The 25,430-nt window shown below is 48.6% G+C and overlaps 1 protein-coding gene and 1 long non-coding RNA gene across 11 annotated transcripts in view; one reads left to right on the top strand and one right to left on the bottom strand.

The window, feature by feature from the left end:
- SULF2 (sulfatase 2) overlaps positions 1-25,430 on the bottom strand; it is a 126,256-nt gene that overhangs the window by 47,615 nt on the left and 53,211 nt on the right. The window lies entirely within an intron of this gene.
- LOC133259855 (uncharacterized) lies at positions 1,372-6,658 on the top strand. Its single transcript, XR_009740539.1, has 2 exons — positions 1,372-6,265; positions 6,404-6,658. It is a non-coding gene; the product is annotated as an uncharacterized LOC133259855 (long non-coding RNA).

Raw genomic sequence — 25,430 nt, forward strand, 5'->3', positions numbered from 1 at the left:
GCGCTAGTGGGAAGGAGCTAAGTTTTTCTTTCATGGAGCTTGAAGCTGGTGGGATATAAGCTTGAAACTGCCGGCAACCATCTTGCTACTAAGAGGTGGGGAGTCTGTTTGAAAGTGAAGCAACACGGAAGAAAGCATCAGAGGTGAGAGATGGAAAGAGAGAGAGGTGGAGAGAGGAATATTCTTGTTCGAGTCCCTGTGTCCACTCTTACCTGAAGTCACCTTTAATGCTAGCGTTTTCAGTTATGTTGTCTTTCCCAACATTAGGGGACACTGGACAATGGGTACCTTGTTAGTTGTCACAACCAGCATCAAGTGGGTAGAGGTCAGGGATGCTGGTAAACATCCTATACTTCACAGGACAGCTCCCCAGGAAAAAGAATTATCTGGCCCAACACATCAGCAATGCCAAGGTTGAGAAATCCCAAGTTAGGTCAACTAATAAATCCTACCACTCCATTTTTGTTGTTGTTTTGTTTGCTTAATTCCTTTCCGGTTGAGGTCTTTCCCCAGCAGTTAAAAGGCCCAAGGAAAAGACAATGAGATGCTTAGTGCAGAGCAGGGTTTTGGCAAACCACATCAGGCCTGCCACCTGTTCTTGTAAATAGTTTCATTGGAACACAGCCACACCCATTTGTTTAGGTATCATTATGGCTGCTGGCATGCTACAATGGCAGAGTTGGATTGCTGAACAGAGACCATGTGGCTGCAAGTCCAAAATATTTACTATCTGGCCCTGCAGGGAAAGTTTTCTAACCCTTGGTGTAGAGCAAAATTCCCTGTGTGGGGTGAAGGACCCTCTGGGATTTAAAACAGGGCTGTGGTGACTTGGAAGAAGAATGCCAGTTCAGCAGAAGCAGGCTCTGAACTGGGTCAGGATGGTGGGGGCCCCACATTGTGAAGGAGGGTCACAGCAAGGAGGCTGGCCATGACAACCGGACAGGAGCAGCCAGTTACAGGCTGTCCTAACGCATGCGTGGTCCTGATACGCACAGATGTTGTGGTATGTACATACAACGGAACATTACTCAGCCATGCAAAGGAACAACACTGTGTCATTTGTAGAGATGTGGATGGACCTAGACGCTGTCCTACAGACCTAAGTCAGAAAGAGAGAAATAATACCACATATTAATGCATATATGTGTAATCTAGAAAAATGGGACCTATTTCCAGGGCAGGAAGAGAGATGCAGACACCGGGAGTGGACATGTGGACACAAGCGTCCACCAACGGGAAGGTGGGATGAGCTGGGAGATTAGGATCGACATATATACACTACCACGTGTAAACTAGATAACTAGTGGGGAGCTGATGGACAGCCCAGGGAGCTCAGTCTGGTGCTCTGTGATGACTGAGAGGGGTGGGATGGGCGTGCGGGGGTGGGAGGGAGGCTCACGAGGGAGGGCGTATATGTGTCCATATAGCTGATTCACTTCGTTGTCCAGCAGAAACACACCATTGTAAAGCAATTATACTCCAAAGAACAAAACAAAAAACACAGTGTCCCACAGCATGGTTCACATTCAGTTACGGCAGCATAATAACTGTAACTGCATGAAGTACAAGCTTCAAACCTCACCACAAGCTCCTGTGTCCACAAACTGCTGTGTGAATAACAGACGCTCATCACGATCAGTCACAGCACTTCCTGCAAAGTCTGTCAGTGACTGCTCACTGCCCACCCCTTACTTCATGCACAGAAAGCAATTCATGTAGTCGTGTCGCCTTCTTGTCTCCCAGAGACACAGCTATAAGACGTTTTACAAAAGTGGATTATCAAAAGGAGAAAGCTGGCCACCAGAGGCCAGAGTGCAGCCAATAAACGAAGGGTTAAAGCGCTGAAATTGAAACCCTGAGTTGAATGTCAATGGAATCGCAGAAGTGGATCAGACCACGAGGATGTGGACACTCACGGTGTGGGGAACTCCGGATACGCGGCCAGATGAAGGCAAACGTAACCCGGATGTAAACAATAAGGACAAGGATGTCTCAGAGGAAGGGATGTTAAAGGGACTCAGAGGTACTTTGCAACACTGAACGCTGCGTGATCTTGAGCAAGTTGTTTCTCTCCATGCCTCAGCCTCTCCATTTATAAAACGGGGACAACAACAAGTATCCCCCTGGTGGGTGGTCATGAGAACTCATATGTGTACAGCGCCTAGAAACAAGTGCCCACTAAATGTTAGTTTCATCAGCACCACTGCACCCGTCCCCTTCTTGCTGTTAATACCGTGTCTAAGGGAGGCCCCGCAGAGACAGATGTCAGAAGCCAGACCCTCCTCCTCCCCGCTTGGAGGGAATTCTTACCCCCCACGTCCTTCCCCAGCGCTCTCTCCTGTCCTGCAGGCCCGGGCAGGCAGCTCTGGTTGCAAAGCTGAGGGCCCGCTTCCCCTTCTGGCTGCTGCTTTCTGCATTTGTCTGAGTTAAGTGCTGCTGGGGAACCATTCAGAGTCTGATGGGAGAACCAGGCCCTTCTGTTATCTCTCCCAGCCCCGAATCTAACTGAAATTGCCTCGTAATGATCGCATTTGTGGTCTGTGAAAGCTGTGTCTCGCGGCGACCGGAGACTGAAGTGAGCTGGTGGTGAGTCTGGCACAGGAGCGCAGACGGAGGCATCGCTTTGGATTCGGGGGAGCTGGAGGGTTGGGGCAGCTGGGATAAAATCAGCATCCGGGGTCATTCTCTGTGCTGGAGAGTGGGTCAGACTGAGCCAAAGCGGGGGCACCACTGTTCTGTGCCTCCAGGTGGCCATTCCCCTTCGCTGGGGGTGACACCGGGGTGATACAGACAAGCAGCCCAGGGGCATCTCTGCAGCCAGACTGTCTGGTCAGCTACTTCCTAACACTCACCTCCAGCAAGTGGCTTCACCTTGCTGTGTCTCAGTGGACAAGGATAACAGTTAAGCCACTGCCTGCTGTCACGTGGAGTAGGGAAAACCAACATGTGCATGGAACAGAAAACAGTCCCTGGCATGTCCTAAGCACCTGGCAAGTGGCAGCAAGAGGGACTGACAGCACCCGCCTTCAGGACCCTCGCGTCCCCCACGGTGGGCCATCTGGGCGGAACTGTCGACGGGGCTATTTCAAGGGCATTGGCGCCTCTGAACATACATTCAGCCCACACCATCTCCACCCACATCCTACATTAGAGATAATCGATAAGTAACTAAGAGTCAAAATATTCCGGAGTGGACTGGTTGATCATGCTACATTTCATTATTTACATTCGAATATAAACATCTCATTAAATATTTACTCATTTTGATTGGGTAGTTTCCCTCGTAATTTGGAGCCAATGGATCAATATCTATACATTTGCATGAATACACACACACACACACATTCTTCTTTTAGGTGACCCCTGAAAAGCCACAGCCACTGATTCCTCCTAAATACAAAGATCCCAAGTGTCCATCAAAATGCTCCTTCCCCACCAAAGGGCGGGAGCATGGCTGAGGTTGGCCAATCTGACTCTGCCCTGGGATTTTGAATCTTGAGCTAGGAGACTCAAAGGTGGAAAAAAGGGTTGGATTTCTGTAACACCCTCCATGAGACAGTTGCTCAAGAGCCGCAATCTAAACCCTCAGATGCAGGGCTTGGGAATCCAGATGAAAGAGGCAAGGCCTTCAGGATGATTTAGTCCAAAAGGAGAAATGCATCTTGCTTCTCCATCCTCATTTCTTTGCACACAGAGGAAGCAGCCTCCACCTGGACTCGGGGCCTCTAACCCAGACACCCCCAAGTGTCCAGAGGACCCTTCTAAACCCAAGATCCCAGTCGTTTTCCTCTAGTGACTCCCCGACCCGTCCTACAACCTTCTGCATCTCCCATCACTCGCCCCACTGTCCACTCTGTTCTGAACACTCCGGACCTGTTGTTCCTTAAAACGCTTTGAACTTACTGCATCTCAGGACACGTGCACCTGCTCTTCTCTGCCTCAGATCCTAGCCTTCTTCCTTCTCACATGGACTGGCTCCTTCTCACTGTGACAGATCAGATGTCACCTCACCCTAAGAAGGTGTCTCTGATCGCTGTCCAAGGTCACCCATCCCTCTCACCAGCCTATTTCTCTTCTCCATGGCACTCGGTGCTGAGGTTATCCTGTAGGTGTGTTTGTTTCCCTGTTTATCATCATCTCCCCAGGCACGTGGGGTCCACAAGGCAGGGGCCTTTTCTGGGTGCTGCAGCCCCAGCCCGGTACCTGGCTTAGCATGGGCACACGGTGACAGCTTCTGACAGGGTGCCTGGGTCAGTGGACTTGGGGAGGGCCCACGGGTCGGGCAGGGTAAGGCTGCCCTGTCCAGGGTCTTAAGCCTCACACCTTTCCTGGGAGGGCTGGAAAAGCAGCAGCTACAGGTTTTATTAGAAGGGATTTTTATCACAGTATTGGCTAGGAGTGAATGCTGCGTGGTGGAAAAAGGCTACACGGAGGTGCTGGTGATGTGAGCCCACGTACAGAGCACGGGGAATGTGTACCAGATCAGCAGGGGCGATCTGCCCTCCAGGGGACACTGGCAATGTCTGGAGTCATTTCTGTTTGTCACAACTAAGGGAGAGGCACACAGCTGGCATCTAGTGGGCAGAGGCCAGGGATGCTGCTAAATACCCCCAGTGCATAGGACCGCCCCACCAAGAGCAATCTGCCTCCGAAGCATCGGCGGTGCTGAGATGGAGGAACTCTATGCTGGGCAGTTTCACAAGTTGTGTGGGTCTCCTGGTGGTGGACACTGGGGTGGAGTGTGGCTTTGAAGAGCTTGGTTTTTTTCTCAGAATCCTAAGAGTTCTGGGTTTGAGCCCTGCCTCCTCGGGCAAGTGAGTGTTCCTCTCTGAGCCTCAGTGACTTCGTCTATAAAACGGGGGCAGCAGCAGCAAATGAAATCATGTCTGGCAGAGGGGGGAGCACTCCAAAAAAAGGAACTGTGAGTTCCCAAAATATAGCTCACTTTCCTTTATGGGGGCGGGAGGATGAGAACTCAAGTCCCTGGAGAAACAAAAATAGTTGTTAGGAACCAGATTCTACAGCATCTTGGAAAATGACAAGGTTCCTTGGAGACTCCAGTAATGAGCTCGGGGAAGGATGTTTATGCTGCACAAAGAAACCGTCTAAGCATGACACGATAGCAGAGATGGGCGGGAGTGCGGAGCCGAGCCAATGACAATAACGACGTTTGCCAGAGCGACTCAGAAAGGTCAGTGCAAAATGAAGTAGAAGCCTGGAAAAGTCCATCCTTCCCAGGACAAACCACCCCGTTTCACACACGAGGAGTCTGGGAAAACACAAACGGGTCTTCGCCCTCCATGACTTGTCCAAATTCCAGTTGGCCTGTGTCTCTTTCATATGTTTTTGCCATTTTTAAAAAAAAAATTAGATAAGTATTTATTGAACATCTACTGTGTACTGTTCTGTGAGGGGTGAAACGGTGAACAAAACAGACAAGCTTATCTGGGTCCAGCGTACTTCATGTGTTTATCCGTCTCTCAGTGAGATGGTAACGTTTGGCCATTTTTATGTATCCTCTGGACGGTTAACAAAACTTAAAAATTTTTTCCTTCCAGGTCAGTTCATTTGGTGCCAAACAGGCATCTCAAACTGGAGTTTTGGTCGGTTCCCCTAAAACTGCCTCTCACCCCACATTCTGATAAATGCCTCCAGCCACCCCACCACCCCCACCGGGGTCTCCAGCCGTCCTCTCCCCTTCATTGATACATCACAGATACACTGATGATACATCACAGAGGCTCCATAGTCTGAACACACTCAGCACTGAGCGCCTCCCAATCTCTCTGGGACCACCGTGGTCCAAGCCACCACCTTCTCTGGCCTGGACCTCCCTGGGGCCTCCTCCCCGGTCCCAGCGCCTCTCCCATCTAACCTCCAAGCTCCAACCTTCCTATCCAACCTCCATCCAACCTCCACCGTTGCCAGAAGGGTTCTGTTAAATCACAGACCGGGCCCCGGTTCTGCTCCAAACCCTTCAACAGCTCCGCGTCACCCTTGAACTAAGACTCAGAGTCCTTGTCATGATCCACAAGGTCCCCCGTGATATGCCTCCTGCCCCCTCCCTGACCTCACCTCTCCCCTTGGCTTTGGCCCATTCTGCTCCCACTGTGGCGCCTCCTCCCGTCCTCCCAGCCCCGGAAGCTCATTTCTGCCTCAGGGACTTTGCCCCTGCTGTTTCCTTTGAAGGAAGCCTCGTTTTCAGATGCCTGCGTGGATCACTCCCTCCCCTTTCCCAGGCGAACTGCTCCCGTGTTACCTTCTGGTAGGTGTCCAAACATCCTACTGAGATGGCCTCTCCCTACTCCGGCTCTCCCTCTTCTCCTGACTTTGTCTCTCCACGGTACTTAGCACCACCTGACAAATTTGTCCTCTGGCTTTTCCCACCCGCTCACCCAACTAGAACACCTGCTCCGTGAGGGCAGGGGTTTCTGCCTGCCTTGTTCTCACCATATCTCTACATCAAGAACCGAGTTTGCCAAGCACGAAGGCGACATCAGTGAACATCTGTGGAGTGAATGATGAATTGATGGAACCAATGAAGGCCCGGGGGAGGGGAGGCCTTCGGGAATCTTGTCTGGCTGAGAGGCTAGCGGATTCCTGTTGCCTGGTGCCCAGGGTGCACTGTCTTTGAGCAGAATAGCAGATGGAATTGTTAGACTGTTGTCTTTCTATTTGATTTGTGGCATCTGATGGGTTGAACTGGGATCTCTTTCATCCATGTGGAGCAGGGCTTCCCTGTGGGGTGCTTTGCAAAACCGAAGAAGGTCCCCAGGCCAGTGCTGGTCAACAGTGGTCACGTCAGGGTCCCTTCAGAATCTTAAGAGCTATTGAGGATGTGAATTCGTTTACATTGGTTATACCTGGTGATAGTTATCATACTCATACTAGAAATTAACACTGAGAAATTTAAAGCACATACATTCATGTAAAAACAGTAATAATAAACCTACTTGTTGGTATCTGCTGCTGCTAAGTCGCTTCAGTTGTGTCCAACTCTGTGTGACCCCATAGATGGCAGCCCACCAGGCTCCCCCGTCCCTGGGATTCTCCAGGCAAGAATACTGGAGTGGGTTGCCATTTCCTTCTCCAATGCATGAAAGTGAAAAGTGAAAGTGAAGTTGCTCAGTTGTGTCTGACTCTTCACAACCCCATGGACTGCAGCCTGCTAGGTTCCTCTGTCCATGGGATTTTCCAGGCAAGAGTACTGGAGTGGGTTGCCATGGCCTTCTCTGCTTGTTGGTATATATATTTCAAAATTACAAATAAACATATTTTCCCCCCAAAAAATAAAATTAGCGAGAAGAGCTGGACTGTTTCGGAAGTTTTGCAAATCTCTTTGAAAGTGAAAGTCGCTCAGTCACGTCCAACTTTTTGCAACCCCGTGGACTGTACAGTCCATGGAATTCTCCAGGCCAGAACACTGGAGTGGGTAGCCTTTCCCTTCTCCAGGGGATCTTCCCAACCCAGGGATCGAACCCAGGTCTCCCACACTGCCGGTGGATTCTTTACCATCTGAGCTCAGGGAAGCCCTTTAAGGGGTCTTTGAGGGTCTGGTGTAACAGAAGACATCTGTTACTGTCTGCAGTCGATGTGTTGTCATTTGTTCTGTTTTGTTTCGTGAAAAACCCAACCTCGCACAGAAAGGAGGGGAGTCTTTCCACACCCTTTTTAGAGGTGGCGGGTCTGCTGTGTACCCACTAGACACACTGTACACATGAAGAAAACGCATGTTAAAAGGCGAATGATGTCTTGGGATTATCATGAAAATGGTTTGGCGCCCAGGGTTCCTGGGGCACACTTTGAAAACCATTGAGTTGGACAGTGATGGCGTTCTGCAACAACCCAACAAGGCAGATATTATTTCTGTCCCCATTTTACAGTTGGGGGACAGAAACTGTTGGCAAACCAGCTGGAGAAACTGAGGCACAGAGCGATGAAGTCCCCTATGGCCGCCCCAGGTGGCAGAGCTGAGACTGAAACCTGGGTGGTCATCTCCAGCCTGGCTTTTGGCTACTGCCCTGTCCCGCATCTTGGCAGGGCCGTGGCCCCAGTCACTGAAGACGGGGGCATCTCTCACCTGATAGGCTGGGGAGGTGCTTTGCAGGGGATCCTTCAAGCGGATTTGGCCTAATTATTTCCCAATCACTAGTAAAGAATCTGCCTGCCAATGCAAGAGATGCGGGAGACTCTCATTCGATCCCTGGGTCAGGAAGAGTCCCTGGAGGAGGAAATGGGAATCCACTCCAGTATTTTTGCCTGAAAAATCCCACGGACAGAGGAGCCCAGTGGGCTACAGTCCCTGGGGCTGCCAAGAGTCAGACGCGACTGAGCATGCACGTCGTTTATACCAAAAGGGGACACTGGGTGCGACTCCTTGCAGCAACCTTTCCTCTGCCCTTGGCGTTCACCAGCTCCCTTTCTTCCTCTCCCCTGGGAGAGAATGTACACTGTTTACAACAGGGCACATAAATGCAAACGAGATTCTGGTGCTCCTGTGAATGAATGCAATGGACCAGGAATAAGAGAAGGAGAAGTGTGCTGTGAATGGAGATTCAGGCCCTGCCGATGAGATGTCACAGCATCTGTTGTGTTGCCCAGTGTCCACGTGCTCCTTCTCCATTAACCCAGCTGCTAGCTGGCACAAGGCTGCCAGGACGGAGCCGACAGGCTCAGCCTCCCTCGAGGGTAGATGTGGCCAGGACCAACCTTTGGTGGATGGCGTGGTGTGCGAGTTCTCGTGAAGGCCCTACAGGAAGCAGGAATGCTTCTCCTGCATCTTCTACTTCCTGCTGGCTGGCTGGCTGTGGACGTGGGCAGTCATTTTGGACAAGGCTAGTTCCCCAGGGCAGCGGGGCTAGGTGATAGGAGCCTGGGTAAGAATCCTGTGTGCCATATCATCCCGGGGCTGTGATGCCAAGCTGTCAAATGAGAGAGAAATCAGCACTTCTTATCCCTAAATGACTGTTATTTGGGGACTGATGTGCTTGCCTGGAGAATCCCAGGGACGGAGGAGCCTGGTGGGCTGCCGTCTATGGGGTCACACAGAGTCGGACACGACTGAAGCGACTTAGCAGCAGCAGCAGTGCCCTAAACAGCAACATCAGCTGTTGTTTAGTTGCCGAGTCGTGTCTGACTCTGTGCGACCCCATTGACTGTAGCCCGCTGGGCTCCTCTGTCCCTGGGATTTCCCAGGCAAGAATACCGGAGTGGGTTGCCCGCACCTGGACCTGTATTCTAAAATACTGGGGACAGCTGTGACACAAACACAGCTGGCTACTGCCACCCCGGGGGTCAGCAAACCGTTTCTGCAAAGAGTCAGACTGAAAATATTTTTCAGCTCTGTGGTCTCTGGTCCCTGTTGCAGAATCAACACTGCCGCTGCAGAATAAAAGCAGCCACCAACGATACATAAATGAATGGGAATGACTGTGTTTGAATAAAATTTTATTTATAAAAATAGTCGACAGACCCCTGTGGGCTGCTGACACTTATAATTCAGGAATGTTGCTAATATTGGTAAGATCATCATCTTATTAATTTTTTTTTTAAAGCTTGGAAATCTGGATTTTGGGGTAAAACTCCCACATTTTAAAAAAACATCTTGTAATTCAAGCACAATAAATTTAGGGTTAGAGTGTGGACTCGGGCTGCTGGCTGACACGTTGCGAGACCCAAATTTGGTCCTAAGGGTGCAGAATAGAGACTGAGCTGGCCCTGGCCACACTTCCATCCCATTCCCGCTACCAGGAGAAGGACCCTGAGTTGTGAGACCAGAGCCATCTGTGATTTGGCTTTTGGGGCAGAGTAGAACAAACCCACTAACCTTCTGGGGGTAGAGCTGGGGTCGACTGAGGAACAAGTGATAAATGAGAAGGAAGAGCTTTTGCAAACTCTAGAATGCCGTAAATATTAGATGTAAAATGCCACAGGCTCAAGTCTTTTGCTTTTTTGGCAGACAAATTGGCTGAGGTGGCAGGGCCAGGAAGAAATACATTAAATAGACCCAGAGCTCCAAAGCTCTTAGGGCTGGGACATTTCTAATCTTCTGTAACTGGATCCTTTTAACTTTGGGCTGCTTGCAAGGTTACATGAATCTCCTTCTTCTGCTTTTGAAAAGATACTAAATGTAGATTGCTGCACGAAGTGATAAATTGATGCTGTAAAAGTTCTGGATGCCAGAGATGGGATCGTGCTGAGCTGAGAGCTATGGGAAAATTCATGAGGAAGGTGGAGGCCTGATTGTGTATGAAGGAGGCATCCTGGGCTGGAAGCAGAGAGAACTGGGGGCCGGGGGAAAGGCCTTCTTTCCACTTGCCTCTTGAAGCGGAACCTGGATTTGGGTTTCTGGAGCAGACCTCTGTTTTATTTATCTGCCCAGCACCAATTCTCCTGTCTTTTGGTGACTGTGCTTCTGAAGGAACCAACATTTTCCCTCTCTCAGTGACACCTGTTCCAAGTGAGGCTTTCTCTAGCTCCCAGCTCCTGAGCTGAGCACATGATCTGGGCCTGGTCAATCAGGGTAGCCCATCTCCCCTGGCCTCTGTGACTGGGTGATGGAGGGACATATGACCCTAGCTGAGCCAATGAAAGCGTCCCCTGAGACTTTCACTGGAGCATCAGAAAGAGGTCCTCTCTTTCAGTCAGGGTCACTCCCCTGGTAAGATGGGACGTGGGGGCAGGGCGTGGGGGTTGGGGGGAAGGGGGTCTTGACATCAAAAGGCATACCTTCCTAAGAATAAAACCAACCCAAATGAAAGTAAATCCAAGCAGCAAAAAGACAGGGTTCTGATGACAATGTTTGAGCACCGAAACTCAGCCAAATTTGCCTGAACTAATTTCAATTACATTTCTTAATGCTGGGAAAGTCAGAGAGTAATCAAAATTCCATTTTATTTTCATTTTCTGCTTACTTCAAGCCTAACACCTAAGACTCATCCATTCACTCAAATTTTTATTGGGTACCTAACACCTGCCAGAAACCTGCCTGACTCTGTTCTCGCACAGAGTCAGGCACGACCGAAGCGACTTAGCAGCAGCAGCAGCAGCACCTGCCAGAAACTGTTCTTAGATATAGCAATGAACAAAACAGGTGAGAAATAAGTTCAAAACACCTGAGATACGGGTTACAAACGATTGTCAGTTCAAGGATAACATTATTTTACCTGATTTCTTTCACCATGAACACACTCACAGAGGTACCTTTATATGATCTAGCTTTCAAGACTCTTGGGTAATAAAGATTTATTCTGCTTTATAAAACAACCACCACCCCACCACCACCAACAAAACCAACCAAAATCCTACTCTGATCTGAGAAAACAAATCAGTAATTTTCCCCTCTTTTAAGCAAATGTAAAACTTTTAATATCCATATTGTTGTGTAAAGCACCAGAAAATTATCACAGCTTCACACAAAGGCATTACACACATTTCCACAGGGCTTCCGGTAGTAAGATGCAACAACCTCATGTAGAGTCTACAGGGGATTCTTTGATTTTTCCATTTGACTCAGATCTCCATGAAAGCCTGAGAAATGCTTCACTGACATCAGCTCAGTGCTGATGAACGTTTAGCAAAGACTCTTAAAGCAAGTTTGAGCATGTAAATTATTCTTGAAAAACACATGTCACAAGTGGTGTATAATCCACATTCTGAATTATCGTTCAAAACACAACCATGTGTCAGGAAAATGAGTATTTCGATTTTCCATGAGAAAACAACAATTACAACAACAAAAGACCACCCGAGATAATTTAAAGGCGGCTAAGTCCTTTGAAGAACAGAAGCAGGCTCTCTGGGTCGAGGGTAGTTGGGGTGGAGAGGACTCACTGACACAGGGAGGTCAGGAAAGCAGCAGGAACGCTGGAGATGGAAGGAGACCACAAGGAATAGAGAGAGATGGCGAGGAGTTAGCTGTGGCCACCGGAAGTGCAAAGGCCCTGGGGCGGGTCTGACCTGGGACTGTTTGAGGAGCAGCAGAGAGGCCCAGGTGGCCTGAATGCGGCGAGAAAGCAAGAGAGAGAGGGGTAGAAGTGGACAGGGAGGTGTAGAGGCCAAGGAGCTGTGAGTTTATTCTTAGAGCAGTGGGCAGCCAGTGGAGAGTTGGGAGCAGGGAGTGACATGATCACACGTCCATTTTCAAAGCCTCCTCTAGCTTGCTAGGTGGGGAGGAGGAATGGCAAATTGCTGGGGAGAAGCAGGACAAGCAGACACCCGGAGGGAAGGAGGGCTGGGGCTGCTGTTTACATGCCTCTTTACCAGCCCGTGTTCTGCCTGTCTGCTTTTGGTGAGGTCACGGCTGGGCTGCAGATGACCCCGAGGCTCTGGCCGACGCATGGAGCACGGGCTGCTTGGGCCTCCAATTAAATGCTGGCCTCAGCCACCCACTTCCTGAGAGAGTCATGCAGCTTCAGCAAATGGGGACTGGGGCCATCTGTTCCCTGGAAATTTCATTAGTCTGGGATGGAGCCCGTCCCCCTCCCCTTGGTGCCACGCACACATTAGCCAGCGCTGGGGCCAGGTTTTAATGCCATTCGGACGAGCTGTATCTGCAAATATGTATGCATTTGGGCTTCCCTGGTGGCTCAGATAGCAAAGAAGCTGCCTGCAATGCACAAGACCCAGGTTCAATCCCTGGGTTGGGAAGATCCCCTGGAGAAGGGAATGGCTACCCAATCCAGTATTCTTGCCTGGAGAATTCCATGGACAGAAGAACTTGGTGGGCTACAGTTCATGGGGTCACAGAGTCAGACATGACTGAGCGACTAACACATACATGCATGCATTTATTTATTTATGCATGTATGCCAAGGCATGCAGGATATTAGTTCCCTGACCAGGGAGCAAACCCATGCCCCCTCAGTGGAAGTAGAGTCCTAACCAGTGGACCACTAGGGAATTCCCTTCTGGTCCTTTTAAAGCATGGTTTTGTCCTCATTCTCTGACACAAATCATACCAATGTTTTCTTAAGTCAGTCTCCCAAGGCAATCAAAATAAAACCCAAAATAAACAAATGAGAGTAATCAAACTTGCAAGCTTTTGCACAGCAAAAGAAACCACAAAGAGAATGAAAAGACAATCTATGAAATGGAAGAAAATATAGGCAAATGATGGGACCGACAAGAGCTCAATCTCCGAAACATACAGACAGCTCATGTAACTCGACAACAAAAACCAACAACCCAACTGAAAAATGGGCTGAAGACCTAAACTGACATTTCTCCAAAGGAGACTTATAGATGGCCAACTGGCACATGAAAAGATGTTCAACGTTACTAATTAGTAGAGAAACGCAAGCCAAAATTACAATGAGGTATCACCTCAGTTCAGTTGCTCAGTCGTGTCTGACTCTTTGGGACCCCATGTGCTGTAGCACTCCAAGCTTCCCTGTCCATCACCAACTCCCGGAGCTTGCTCAAACTCATGTCCATAGAGTTGGTGATGCGTCCAACCGTGTCATCCTCCGTTGTCCCCTCCACCACCTCACACCAGTCAAAATGGCCATCATTAAGAAATCTGCAAATGGACCCTCTTGGTGGTCCAGTGGTTCCGAATCTGCCTTCCAATGCAGGGCACGCGGATTCGTTGCGGGGCAACTAAGCCCTCACGCTGCCACTACTGAGTGCTCGAGCTCTAGAGCCCGTGTGCCACAACTAGAGGAAAGCCAGCAAGAAGACCCAGTGCAGCCAGAATTAACAGAAAAAGAAGTCTACAAGTAACACATGCTGGAGAGGGTGTGGAGGAAAGGGAGCCCTCCCACACTGTTGGAGGGAATGTGAATTGGTACAGCCGCCGCCATGGCAAACAGTATGGAGGTTTCTCAGACAACTAAAAATAGAGTTGCCATATGATTCAGCAGTCCCACTCCCGGGCATATACCCAGAAGAAACTCTAATTCAAAAAGATACATGCACCCTTACGTTCACAGCAGCATTATTTACAACAGCCAAGATGTGGAGGCAACCTAAATGCCCGTCGACAGATGAATGGATAAAGAAGACGTGGAACACACACACAGCAGGATATTACTCAGCCATAAGGAAGAATGAAATCATGCCACTTGCAGCTACGTGGACAGACCTACAGACTATCCTATGGGGTGAAGTCAGAAAGACAAGTATCACACGGTATCACTTACACGTGGAATCTAAAACCTGATACAAATCAACATGACTACGAAACAAAAACAGACTCTCAGCTATAGAGAAGAGACTTGTGGTTGCCAAGGGGGTCAGGCGAGGAGGAAGGAGAGCTTGGGATCCACAGAGGCAAACTGTCATATGGAGCATGGATAAGCAACCAGGCCCCACTGTATTCAATATCCGTGACAAACCATAACGGAAAAGGAGATGTATGTGTAACTGAGTCACTTTGCAGAAGAAATTAATGCAACATTGTAAATCAACTATCCTTCAATAAAATTAAAAAAAAAAAACTACGTTTTTTTAAATTAATTTTTTTATTGAAGGAAAATTGCTTTACAGAATTTTGTTGTTTTCTGTCAAACCTCAACATGAATCAGCCATAAACGATGGTTTTGTCCCAAAGAACGGGACAAAGGAGGCACAGGAAATCCATAAGAAACCCTTAGAAGGTGGCCCGGGAAGACTATCGATCAATGGATATTTAATTATCATCTTGGAGGAATCTGACACTAAGCTGATCCTTCAAAGAGCTGTTTGCCACACCATTAGACTGATGCCCCACTTCTGTGACAAACATTTTGTAACGCTCCCTTATTTTCCTGTAGGGAAACTTCTAGGCAACAAAAGCAACAGACACACATCATTTAAAAAAAAAAAAAATCAATATAATGTTCCAATCACAATCCACAAGAAAAAAAGGAAGTCAGTTTATAATAAAGAGACATTTCAGCATGAATTTCCGATCACATCCATCAAGGAGACAGGACGGAGCAGCGAGACGTGTGAACCTAGATTCGGGGGGGGGGGGCGGGGGGGCGTGACAGGCGCGCTTGTAAACTGGGCGGGACTGCGTCACACGCTTGACGCGGCCCTGCCGTCGGTGAGACAGCCAGCAACGGGGAAAAACTCTGCAAAAAGCTCTGCATTCACGTATAATATACACCCCACTGACTTATCCTCACATTCCTGGAAAATTCAGAATGGATTAAAACTGCAGAAACCCTTTCAGTGTTTTTATATAAAATGAACTTACAGACAAGGCTCAAAGAACAATAAATATCAAAGAGTCCACTCACATGATGATTTGGTGGAAGACTGAGAAGCCATGTGGAATGCAAGACAATTCAGGGGCTACACGGGTTTCTCCTGTGCAGAGCAGGACATCAAAGATCGCTGGTCCCGGAAGCCAGCAGCATTTCTCCACTTTTATCACCACCGGAAATGCATCCACAGATGTTAAGCCCTGCTGGGAGGTGTGCCCCCTTGAGAACCACGTTAGAAAAAAGTTTGCAAACATGGTGTCCTGTGGGTTGAATCCATCGCACACGTTATGTTTGCTGTGGGCCTGCCTGGTGTTTTTAATTTTTTTTAGAAAATAGAATGAATAATCCACATTAGAAATCTTGGCAATTTCAGTAAAAACCTAGATATCGCACTTCCAACAAATCAGATGTGCCAGATGCTGAGAAAATAAGAACCTGTCTTCTTGTGGACAGGTGGGACCCACCGGCTCCAGGATGGAGCCTCCTGTGTGGCTGGTTCTGACCCTGACCTATGACACAGCCACAGATGGCTGCAAAGGCTTGGAGAGGCAGGTACAAAAACTGGAGCCCCAGGCCCGGGGTCCAGGGGAGCCCTACAGCAGTAGGAGGGGCACAGCTGTATCACAGGCTTGTGTGAGGATGGAGGTCTGGGCATGGTGAACGCTGCATCGGAACCACCTGCAGTTTTTGGTTTTATTTCTACTTCTGTTGTTGTAATGATCATATTCCCAAAGGCTTGTGCCCTCCTCCCAGAGAGATTTTGCTTGAGTTACACTCTATTCTGAGGCTCTCCAGACCAATAGAGCACTGTGAAGTGATGGAAACAGTCTGTAATCTGCACCATCCCATCTGGCACCTACGTGTGTCTACAGAGGCACTTCAAACGCGGCTAGCGTGATGGAGAAATGGGATTTAAAGTCTGGTTTATTTTTAATTAATACAAAGTTAAGTAGCTCCTGGTGGTGAGTGGCTACCATATTGGCTCTAGTCTGAACCCCTCCAGAACGTCCAGGGGACTGGCAGTTGGGGCTGGGGAGGCGCCTGCAAAGGTCACACCCTGCAAACTCCCTTGTGGCCCCTTGAGGCTCTCGGTGGACAGAGTTAATACATTCATCCACCACAGTCACCCTTCCTCTCACGGTGTTTTCACTGGGGCTTCCCTGGTGGCTCAGACAGTAAAGAAGCTGCCTGCACTGTGGGAGACCCAGGTTCGATCCCTGGGCCGGGAATATCCCCTGGAGAAGGAAATGGCAACCCACTCCAGTATTCTTGCCTGGGAAATCCCATGGATAGAGGAGCCTGGTGGGCTACAGCCCATGGGGTCACAGAGTCAGACATGACTCAGCGACTAACACTTTCTTTTCTATTTTGACTTCCGAGGTTGGCTGAGTGACCTCTGCGTGTTGCTGCCTGGCCGGGTGACACACGGCCTGGGGCTTAGGCCCACGGCCCAGGTGGCAGAAGCAGCTGGCTTCTGAGCATCCCTGGTGGCCTGCAGTTTGCTCCAGCTGGACGTTAAGACTGCAGCCCAAATGGACGTTAACGCATCCATGAGGATTAAATAAAGTGGTCTGTGGGAAAGAACCCAACCCTGTGGGTTGGACTGTGGTCCCCCAAAATACATGTTTGAGCTCTAACCCTGGGTTCTCGTGAAGGGGACTCTATTTTGAAATATGGTCTCCGCAGATGTCATCAAGTTAAGATGAGGTCACCGTGGATTAGGGTGGGCTCTCATCTGGAGACTGGGGTCCTTAGAGAAGAGGGAAATTTGGGCGCGGACGCACAGAGAGGACAAGGCCACGTGAAGAGAGGGTCCGCATGGAGGTGGCCGTGGCAACAGGGAAGCAGACACAGGATGGATGCAGCTACAAGCCAAGGAATGCCAGGGCTTGCTGGCACCCACCGGAAGCCGGAAGTGGCAAGGAAGGATCCTCCCGGGGAGGCTTTAGAGGGACCCGGGCCCTGCTGACATGTGAGCTTGAACTTCTGGCCACCAGAACTGTGAGAGAATACATTTCTGATTTGAAGCCACTCAGGCTGTGGCACTTTTGTTACAGCAGCCACAGGAAATGAATATTCGGGCTAACGGGCTGGGACACAGGGAGCTCCAAGTGTAGAAATCTTGCCCCACCCACCTCCCACCCAGTTTCTGAAAAGTCGAGGAGAAGTGTGGCCATCTGCCTCCTCTTTCCTCCAGTGGCCTGGGGCAGCTCTCCTCCCAAGTCTGTGGGCACTGGTCCCATGACCCTGAGGGCGGAATCACAGCAAAGGGACCGAGTAAATTATACAGGGACCTGGCAGCTCCCCTGCTCTGATGGGGAAACTGAGGCCCAGAGGGGGCAGGTCTCAGCTCAAGGTCACATAGGAGTCAGAAGCAGAGCCTCAGTCTCTGGATTCCTGCACCCGTGTTTTGAAGTATGTTTTGAAGTCTGAAGGTCTTGGAAGAAGGGAGTGTCTATTACACTGGAGTTTTAAAAAAAAAGACTGTTGTTCAGTTGCTAAGTCGTGTCCGGCTCTTTGCCACCCCATGGACTGAAGCACGCCAGGCCTCCCTGTCCTTCACCATCTCCCAGAGATAGAGGCTGCTTGAAGGTGAATGTGACCGGGATGCATGTGTACCCCCTAAGGATGCCCTGGGCGAGGCTGCCCTACCCCCACCGATGGCCGGCTTTTATGGTGGGGAAGGTGGGTTACAGGGCCTCCTGAGGCAAGGCCGCCCTGCTTCTTAAGGGGGGCCTCCTTCCCGGGGCAAACGGAGATGCTCTGCTGTCCCCCCACAGGCTGGAGAAGGGGCGGGCAAGGGGGTGGAGGGGGCATCTGGACGGAGGGAAGAAGAGAGCTGTGTGCGCACTCGGGGGAGAGGAAGAGAGCAGGGAGCAAAGCCAGGAGGAAGGCCAAGCCAAGAGAAGGCGGCCATTGTGACGGCCCGACAGCTGCACCGGGGCCGCAGGCATCCCAGGAAGAAGCTAAGTCTTTTCTCCTCTGTGCAGGGGCGGCTGAGATGGCAGGAGCGGGGGTGGGGAGGAGAGATGCGGGAGAGGAGAACGGAGCATAGAAAACGGGCCAGAGGGTTGGAAGTGGGCCATCTGGGTCTGGACGGAATATAGATTCACCCACTCGTCCTGCAGCACTCAATGAGCAGCTACTACAGGGCAGCCCGTGTCCAGCACGGGCACGCAGGGGAGGACAGACCACACGGCCCTGCTTCCAGGGAGCTGACAGTCTAGAAGGGCCACAAGCAGCCACATCAGTGGCAAAGTGCACCCTCAGCAGTGAAAGGACCACGGAGGCGGATAAAGCAGGAACCAGGGCAAGGAGAACCGGAAGCGGGCAGGGGATGTAACTTCACAAGGGAAATTGGACAGTCAGTGTTCAAATGTATGTGAAGTGGCAACAAGGACTCTGACTTAAAAAAGCAGGGTGAGGGGATAAAGGAGGAAGGGGAACCCCTGCTGGATGGGTAATCAAGGAGGGCTTCCCTGAGGAGGTGATACCTGAATGATGGTCTCAGGAAAGTGAGTGACAGCCATGCAGATGTGAGGGGAGGGAGTCTCCAGAGAAGGAAAAAGTGCCAAGGCCCCGAGATGGGAATGGGCCAAGAGTTACTTGGATGGTTTCAGGAACAGGAGGCTTCCCTGGTAGCTCAACTGGTAAAGAATCTGCTGGTAATGCAGGAGACCCTGGCTCAATTTCTGGGTCAGGAAGTTCCACTGGAGAAGGGATAGGCTACCCACTCCAGTATTCTTGGGCTTCCCTGGTGGCTCAGCTGGTAAAGAATCCACCTGCAATGCGGGAGACCTGGGTTCGATCCCTGGGTTGGGAAGATCCCCTGGAGAAGGGAAAGGCTACCCACTCCAGTATTCTGGCCTGGAGAATTCCATGGACTGTATAGTCCAGGGGCTCGCAAAGAGCAGGACACGACTGAATGACTTTCACTTTCACTTTTCACTTGAGGAACAGGAAGGAAGGAAGTGACTGAAGGTGAGAACAGGAGGTGAGGTGTCAGGAGGTGAGGGAGAGAGGGGCAGACTGTTAGGACCCTGAGGTGCCTGTGGGAGCCCCCACCCTGAGTGAGAGTGGTGGGTCAGGATCTGATGAAGGTTGATAGCATGTCTCTGGTTGCTGTGAGAATAGACCCTCGTGGGGCGAGGTGGGAGGCAGGGAGGCCAGAGAGGAGAAAGCTGGGGCAGGTGAGAGTGGACCCCAGGAGGCTTAGATACCGGTGATGGTGCCAGGGGGTTCTGCTCTATTTTGAAGGGAGAGTTGATGGGATTTGCTGATGGACTCAATGCAGAGTGTGAAAGGAAGAAAGAAAACAAGACATTCAGGTTTTGGCCCGAGCGACTGCAACCGCTGAAGGGAAGACTGTGAGAGGTGCCTGGGAGGGAGGCACAGGGTCAGGAAGTCAGTCTGGACATGCCAGGTTCGACGTGTCGGGGTGACATCCAAAGGCAGATGGCGGGCAGGCAGCTGGAGGCTGGCGTGTGGGTTTCAGGGCAAGAGGCTAAAAGCAGATCAAAACCGGGTGATGGAAAGAGGGAGGGGAGAGGATTATTTCACAGAAAAACACCAGCTCTCAGGTCTTTGTGGCCCTAAAACCACATCAGGGAAAAAAATCTCTCTTTGTCTCTCTTCCTCTTTCCCTAGCTCGCTCGCTCTCTCACACACACCCCTTTACACACCAGCAGCGAGTCTCTGTCAGGGATGCCCAAATGCTCAGCAGTTGTCTTTCCACCCTCCTGTGTCTGGGGGATGCTCCAGCCTCCACCAACGCCCCAGGCGTCCTGCCACAGTGGGCATCATGGCACCGAGCCCCCCACCTGGCCCAAGTAAGGGTGGCTGCCCAAGCAGGGTGGCTGCCAGCCAAGCAGTCTGGGTCCCCAGCTGACCTCCTCTATCCAGTTTTGTTGGAGGAGAAGAATGAAAAGAATCGGAGTGCGCCAGGGGCCCCGGCACAGCTGGGGCTGGTCATGAGGGGTGTGCTCCCCTCCTCCCACAGCGTGTTCTAGAACATGACGAGGGAGGGGTGGGGGGCTCAAACACCAGTGCTCACGTCTCTACAAGTCTGTACCAGATGGCAGGAGCTGGGCGGGGGAATGGCTTCTGAATTGCCAGGCTCAGATGGCAACGTGGAATGAGAAAGCAGTACCCTAACGAGAAGAAAAGGGGCATTCTGGTCTAATTCGTCAGAAAGATCCAGAAGGGGTGTTTATTCCTCCCCTTTGGTCGTTGCTGTTTCGCCCAAGGCAGGCTACTGGAAATGCGTGAATGCCACTGCAGTGCGTGCTTTCTCTTTATCCTATCCAACGGCCCTTGATTTCTATTTGGGGACACAGGTGCCAGGGGGACACTGACTCCATCTGCTGCTCCAGGACCAGGTGATGTGGGCTAAGCTGATTGGCAGGGCATCTGCTGTCCATGGTGACTGGTTCGGGGCTTGGCATGTGACTCAAGTTGGTCCAATCAGAAAGACTCTTGCCACTTGGGCATTCTGGGAGAAGATCCTACTGAATGCTAGTGTATCATACAAAGGAAGAGGCAGGTGGCCCCTCCCAGCGCCAACCACATCATGAGACCTCAGGCCTTATGATAAAATGACGACACTGTCAAAGCACAGAATCTGCCTCTGTCGAAAGCTCACCTGCATCTTTTTGGTTTGTATGCTGTGTTCAGTCATGTCTGACTCTTTGCAACCCTATGGACTATAGCCCACCAGGCTCCTCTGTCCATGGGATTTTTCCAGGCAAGGATACCGGAGTGGGTTTCCATTTCCTCCCCCAGGGGATCTTCTCAACCCAGGGATTGAACCCACATCTCTTTCGTCTCCTGCACTGGTAGGCAGATTCTTTACCCCTGAGCCACCTGAGAAGCCCCTTTTTTTGGTTTAGGGAGCACAAAGTTCAATATCTTGTCAAAATCACTTGGGAGTTGGGGGCTTTCTGTTCTTTGGATCTGATGGCCATTTACTGGCCACAAGCATTGCCAAGAAGTACCTTCCCCTTGCTCAAGCAGAACTCAAATACCGCCTCCTCAGAAGTAAGGGGTGCAGAGCCAGAGAACTGCTGAATGGAAGGAGATGCCTCTTCAACTTTGCCAAAAACCACCAAACTGCTCTTCAGAGTGTAGGTGCCAATGCGCATTCCCACCTCCCTCTTCCTGTTTTCCCACCTCCTCACCACCTTTGGGTGTGACGGGACCTCGAGATGTTTGCTGTGGTGATAACGCACTGCTGGCTAAATCTGTGTTTCACTGATTTCCAGAGAGGCCGAGCATGTGCTGCTACCTTTCGATTCACGGGTATAACTTATTTCTATCACATGATCTTACACTGTGTGACATTCATCTGAACATTGGCCTCGGGTGGGTTCTGTGAGGCTGTGTTTATCATTGCTAACGTTCCTTTTTTTTCTCTTTGGTCCCATCCTGCACCATGCAGGATCTTAGTTCCCTGACCGGGGATCAAACCCATGCCCTCTGTAGTGGAAACACAGAGTCCTAACTATTGGACTGCCAGGGAGGTCCCACCAATGTTTCTTTGGTGTTTACTATGTATAACTGTTCTAACACATTTAATCCTCACAAAACCCTATGGGCTAAGTAACATTATTATTCCTTGAAGTAACCAAGGCATAGTTAAATAACTTATTCCAATTCACTTAGCTAGTTAGTGGTAGAGTCCACATTTGAACTCAGGCAGAGTCCTTGCTCTCAACTGCTCTGCAAAGACCTGGAGGCGTCTCATTCTAAGGACAGCATAACTTTAGCTGGTGCGTATATAAGTGAGCACAGTCAGGGTAGCTGAAGTGTGCTAAAATAGATGACTAAGTACATTTTGTAAAAACTGAAGATACAATTTATCCTTTCAAGTGTGTTTATATTTGAGATCCAAGTCCCCAAAGTGAGAGGAAGCCAGCACACAGAAATATCCATGAACAAATTTATATCTGTCCTGCTTAAACTTAGCACCTCTCGCTTCATCCTTTGTCAATTTCTACTGCAAACACAGGGAAACACAAAGCAAGATGATGGTAAAATGAAATTGCAAATCTTGTGAAAGATGCAAGGTTTTGAGAAATTAATGAAAGTCATGCTGGAAGACAGCCTGAGGCATGTGTGAATCCATTGACAAACAATAATCTGGTCTTCGAGATAGCTGAAGAAGAAATCATGAAAATGATGATGAGGGAATCAGTGCTTCAGAGGGAAGACTCACATGTCAAGGGATTAAGAGAAAAAAACTGAAAGTGAAAGTCGCTCAGTCGTGTCCGACTCTTGCAATCCCATGGACTATACAGTCCATGGAATTCTCCAGGCCGGAATACTGGAGTGGGTAGCCATTCCCTTCTCCAGGGGATCTTCCCAACCCAGGGATTAAACCTGGGTCTCCTGCATTGCAGGTGAATTCTTTACCAGCTGAGCCACCAGGGAAGGGAAAACTCATCAAATCCTCAAATACTTTTGCAAAAATGACTCTGTATGATTTGCTGCGAAAATAGAAGGTGAAATAAAGGATATCAAATGGTGCTATCATTTAAATTTGTTTAACAAATTATCCCCCTCCCTGCCTCTAATTGACACTTCATCAACTCATCTAATTAAAGAATCAACCCATAACCTAACCACAATTATAACATAACCTTTGTTAAACACTGTTAGAATACAACATAGAATAAGGTTATTTTTCAAAATTGTGTAGTTCACTTTTTCAAGATAAAATACTTAACTAAATACATTAAAAGTTCTATTTAAATGAACTGTTGGTCCACTTAAAGAATGCTTTTTTCTGGTTTTAGTCTTCTACAATTCCAGCTAACCTCTTTTATTCAAAACAGTATTACATATACAAATGACTTAAGAACTATCATTAAGGTTGTAACTTTAATCTTCCCTTAGTATTCATTTTCTTTTTCTCCCATAGTAACAGAATGTTTAGCCAAACGGCCACCCAGAATAAAGACTCTTTTGCCATCACGTGTGCTCATGTGACTTTGTTTCTCATCAGTGGGAGATAAGGAGAAACAGAAGGCAGTTGAGTCTCTGATCAATTTAAGAGCACCAAGGCAGTGGCACCCCACTCCAGTACTCTTGCCTGGAAAATCCCATGGGTGGAGGAGTCTGGTGGGCTGCAGTCCATGAGGTCTCAAAGAGTTGGACATGACTGAGCGACTTCACTTTCACTTTTCACTTTCATGCATTGGAGAAGGAAATAGCAACCCACTCCGGTGTTCTTGCCTGGAAAATCCCAGGACGGCAGAGCCTGGTGGACTGCTGTCTATGGGGTCGCACAGGGTCGGACACGACTGAAGCGACTTAGCAGCAGCAGCAGCAAACATATATACCTAAACATATAATAGAGAAGGAAAAGGCAACCCACTCCAGTACTCTTGCCTGGAAAATCCCATGGATGGAGAAGCCTGGTAGGCTACAGTCCATAGAGTCGAAAAGAGTCAGACACGACTGAGCGACTTCACTTTCACTAAACATATAAAACAAGTATTAATAGACTGCAAGGGAGAAATAGACAGCAATAGAATAATCGCGGGGACTTTTATACCCAACTTTCATCAATGGATAGATCATCCAGAGAGAAAATCAACAGGGAAACATAGGTCTAAAACGATATGTGGACCAGATAGACTTAGCACACACACACAGAATGGTCCACCCAAAAGCAACAGAATACACATTCTTTTCAAGTGAACGTGAAGCGTTCTCCAGGATAGATCATATGTTAGGCCACAAAACAAATCTTAATAAATTTATGAAAACGGAAACTTTATCAAGCACCTTTTTCGAATAGAATGGTATGAAACTAGAAATCAATTACAAGAAGAAAATTGGAAAATTCACAAATACATGGAGACTAAACAACATGCTAATAATACATGCTACTGAACAAGAAATCAATTAAAGAAATCTAAAGAATTAGAAACAGTAACTTGAGACACATGAAAATACAACACACGGAAACATACAGGATGCAGCAAAATCAGTTCTAAGTGATTAACGCCTACATCGAGAAACAAGAAAACGTCTCAAATAAACAACCTAAACTTTACAATTCAAGGAACCAGAAAAAGAACAAAGTCAGTAGAAGGAAAGAAACCATAGAGATTACGGCAAAAATAAATGAAATATAGAGACGAAAAAGACAACGGAAAAGATCGATGGAAGTACAAACCGGTTCTTTGAAAAGATAAACAAAATTGGTAAAACTTTTAGCTAGACTCACCAGGAAAAAAGAGAGAATTCAAATAAGTTAAATCAGATATAAAAAGGGAGACATTACAACTGACAAAAATACAAGGGCCCATAAAAGACTACTTTCAGCAATTATAGGCCAACAAGTTTGACCAGCTAGAGAACTGTAACTAGAAACATAGTTTCTACCTACACTGACTGACGAAGAAATAGAAAATCTGAGCAGACCAATTACTAGAAAGAAGGTTGAATCAATAATCAAACACTTCCCCAAAGTCCAGGAATAGACAGCTTTATAGGTGAATTCTACCAAAAATTCAAAGAACAGTCAATACCAGCCTTTCTAAAAGTCTTCCAAAAAAACAGAATAGGAAGGAATAACTCCACGTTCATCTTAAAAGGCAAGCATTACCCTGATACCAAAATCAGCCAAGGACACGACAAGTAAAGAAAAGTACAGGCCCACATCTCTGATGAACATAGAATGCAAAAATCTCCAACAAAACATTAGCAAACTGAATTCAATAATACGTTAAAAGTGTTATATATCATGATCAGGTAGGATTTATTCCAGAAATGCAAGGGTAGTTCACCATCCCCCAATCAATCAATGTGCACACCACATTAAAAAATGAAAGATAAAAATCATCTCAGGAGATGCAGAAAAAGCACTGGACAAAATCCAACAACAATTTATGAGGAAAACTCTCCAAAAAGTGACTGTAGAGGAACATATATCAACATAATAAAACCCACAGCTTACATCATATTCAACAGCAAAAATCTGGTAACTTTTCCTCTAAGATCAGGAACAAGACAAGGGAACTCACTGCCACCACTTTTATTCAATATTGTATTGGAAACCCTAGTCAGTGCAATGAGGCAAAGAAAGAAAGAAAATCATCCCAGTCATAAAGAAGTGAAACTATTTGTAGACAACATGACATTACACATAGAAAACCCTAAAGACTCCACCAAAACTGTTAGAATTAATAAATTAATTCAGTAAAATTGCAGGATACAAAATCAATACACAAA

This window comes from Bos javanicus, chromosome 13 (assembly GCF_032452875.1).
Source record: "Bos javanicus breed banteng chromosome 13, ARS-OSU_banteng_1.0, whole genome shotgun sequence".
NCBI classification, from domain to species: Eukaryota; Metazoa; Chordata; class Mammalia; order Artiodactyla; family Bovidae; genus Bos; species Bos javanicus.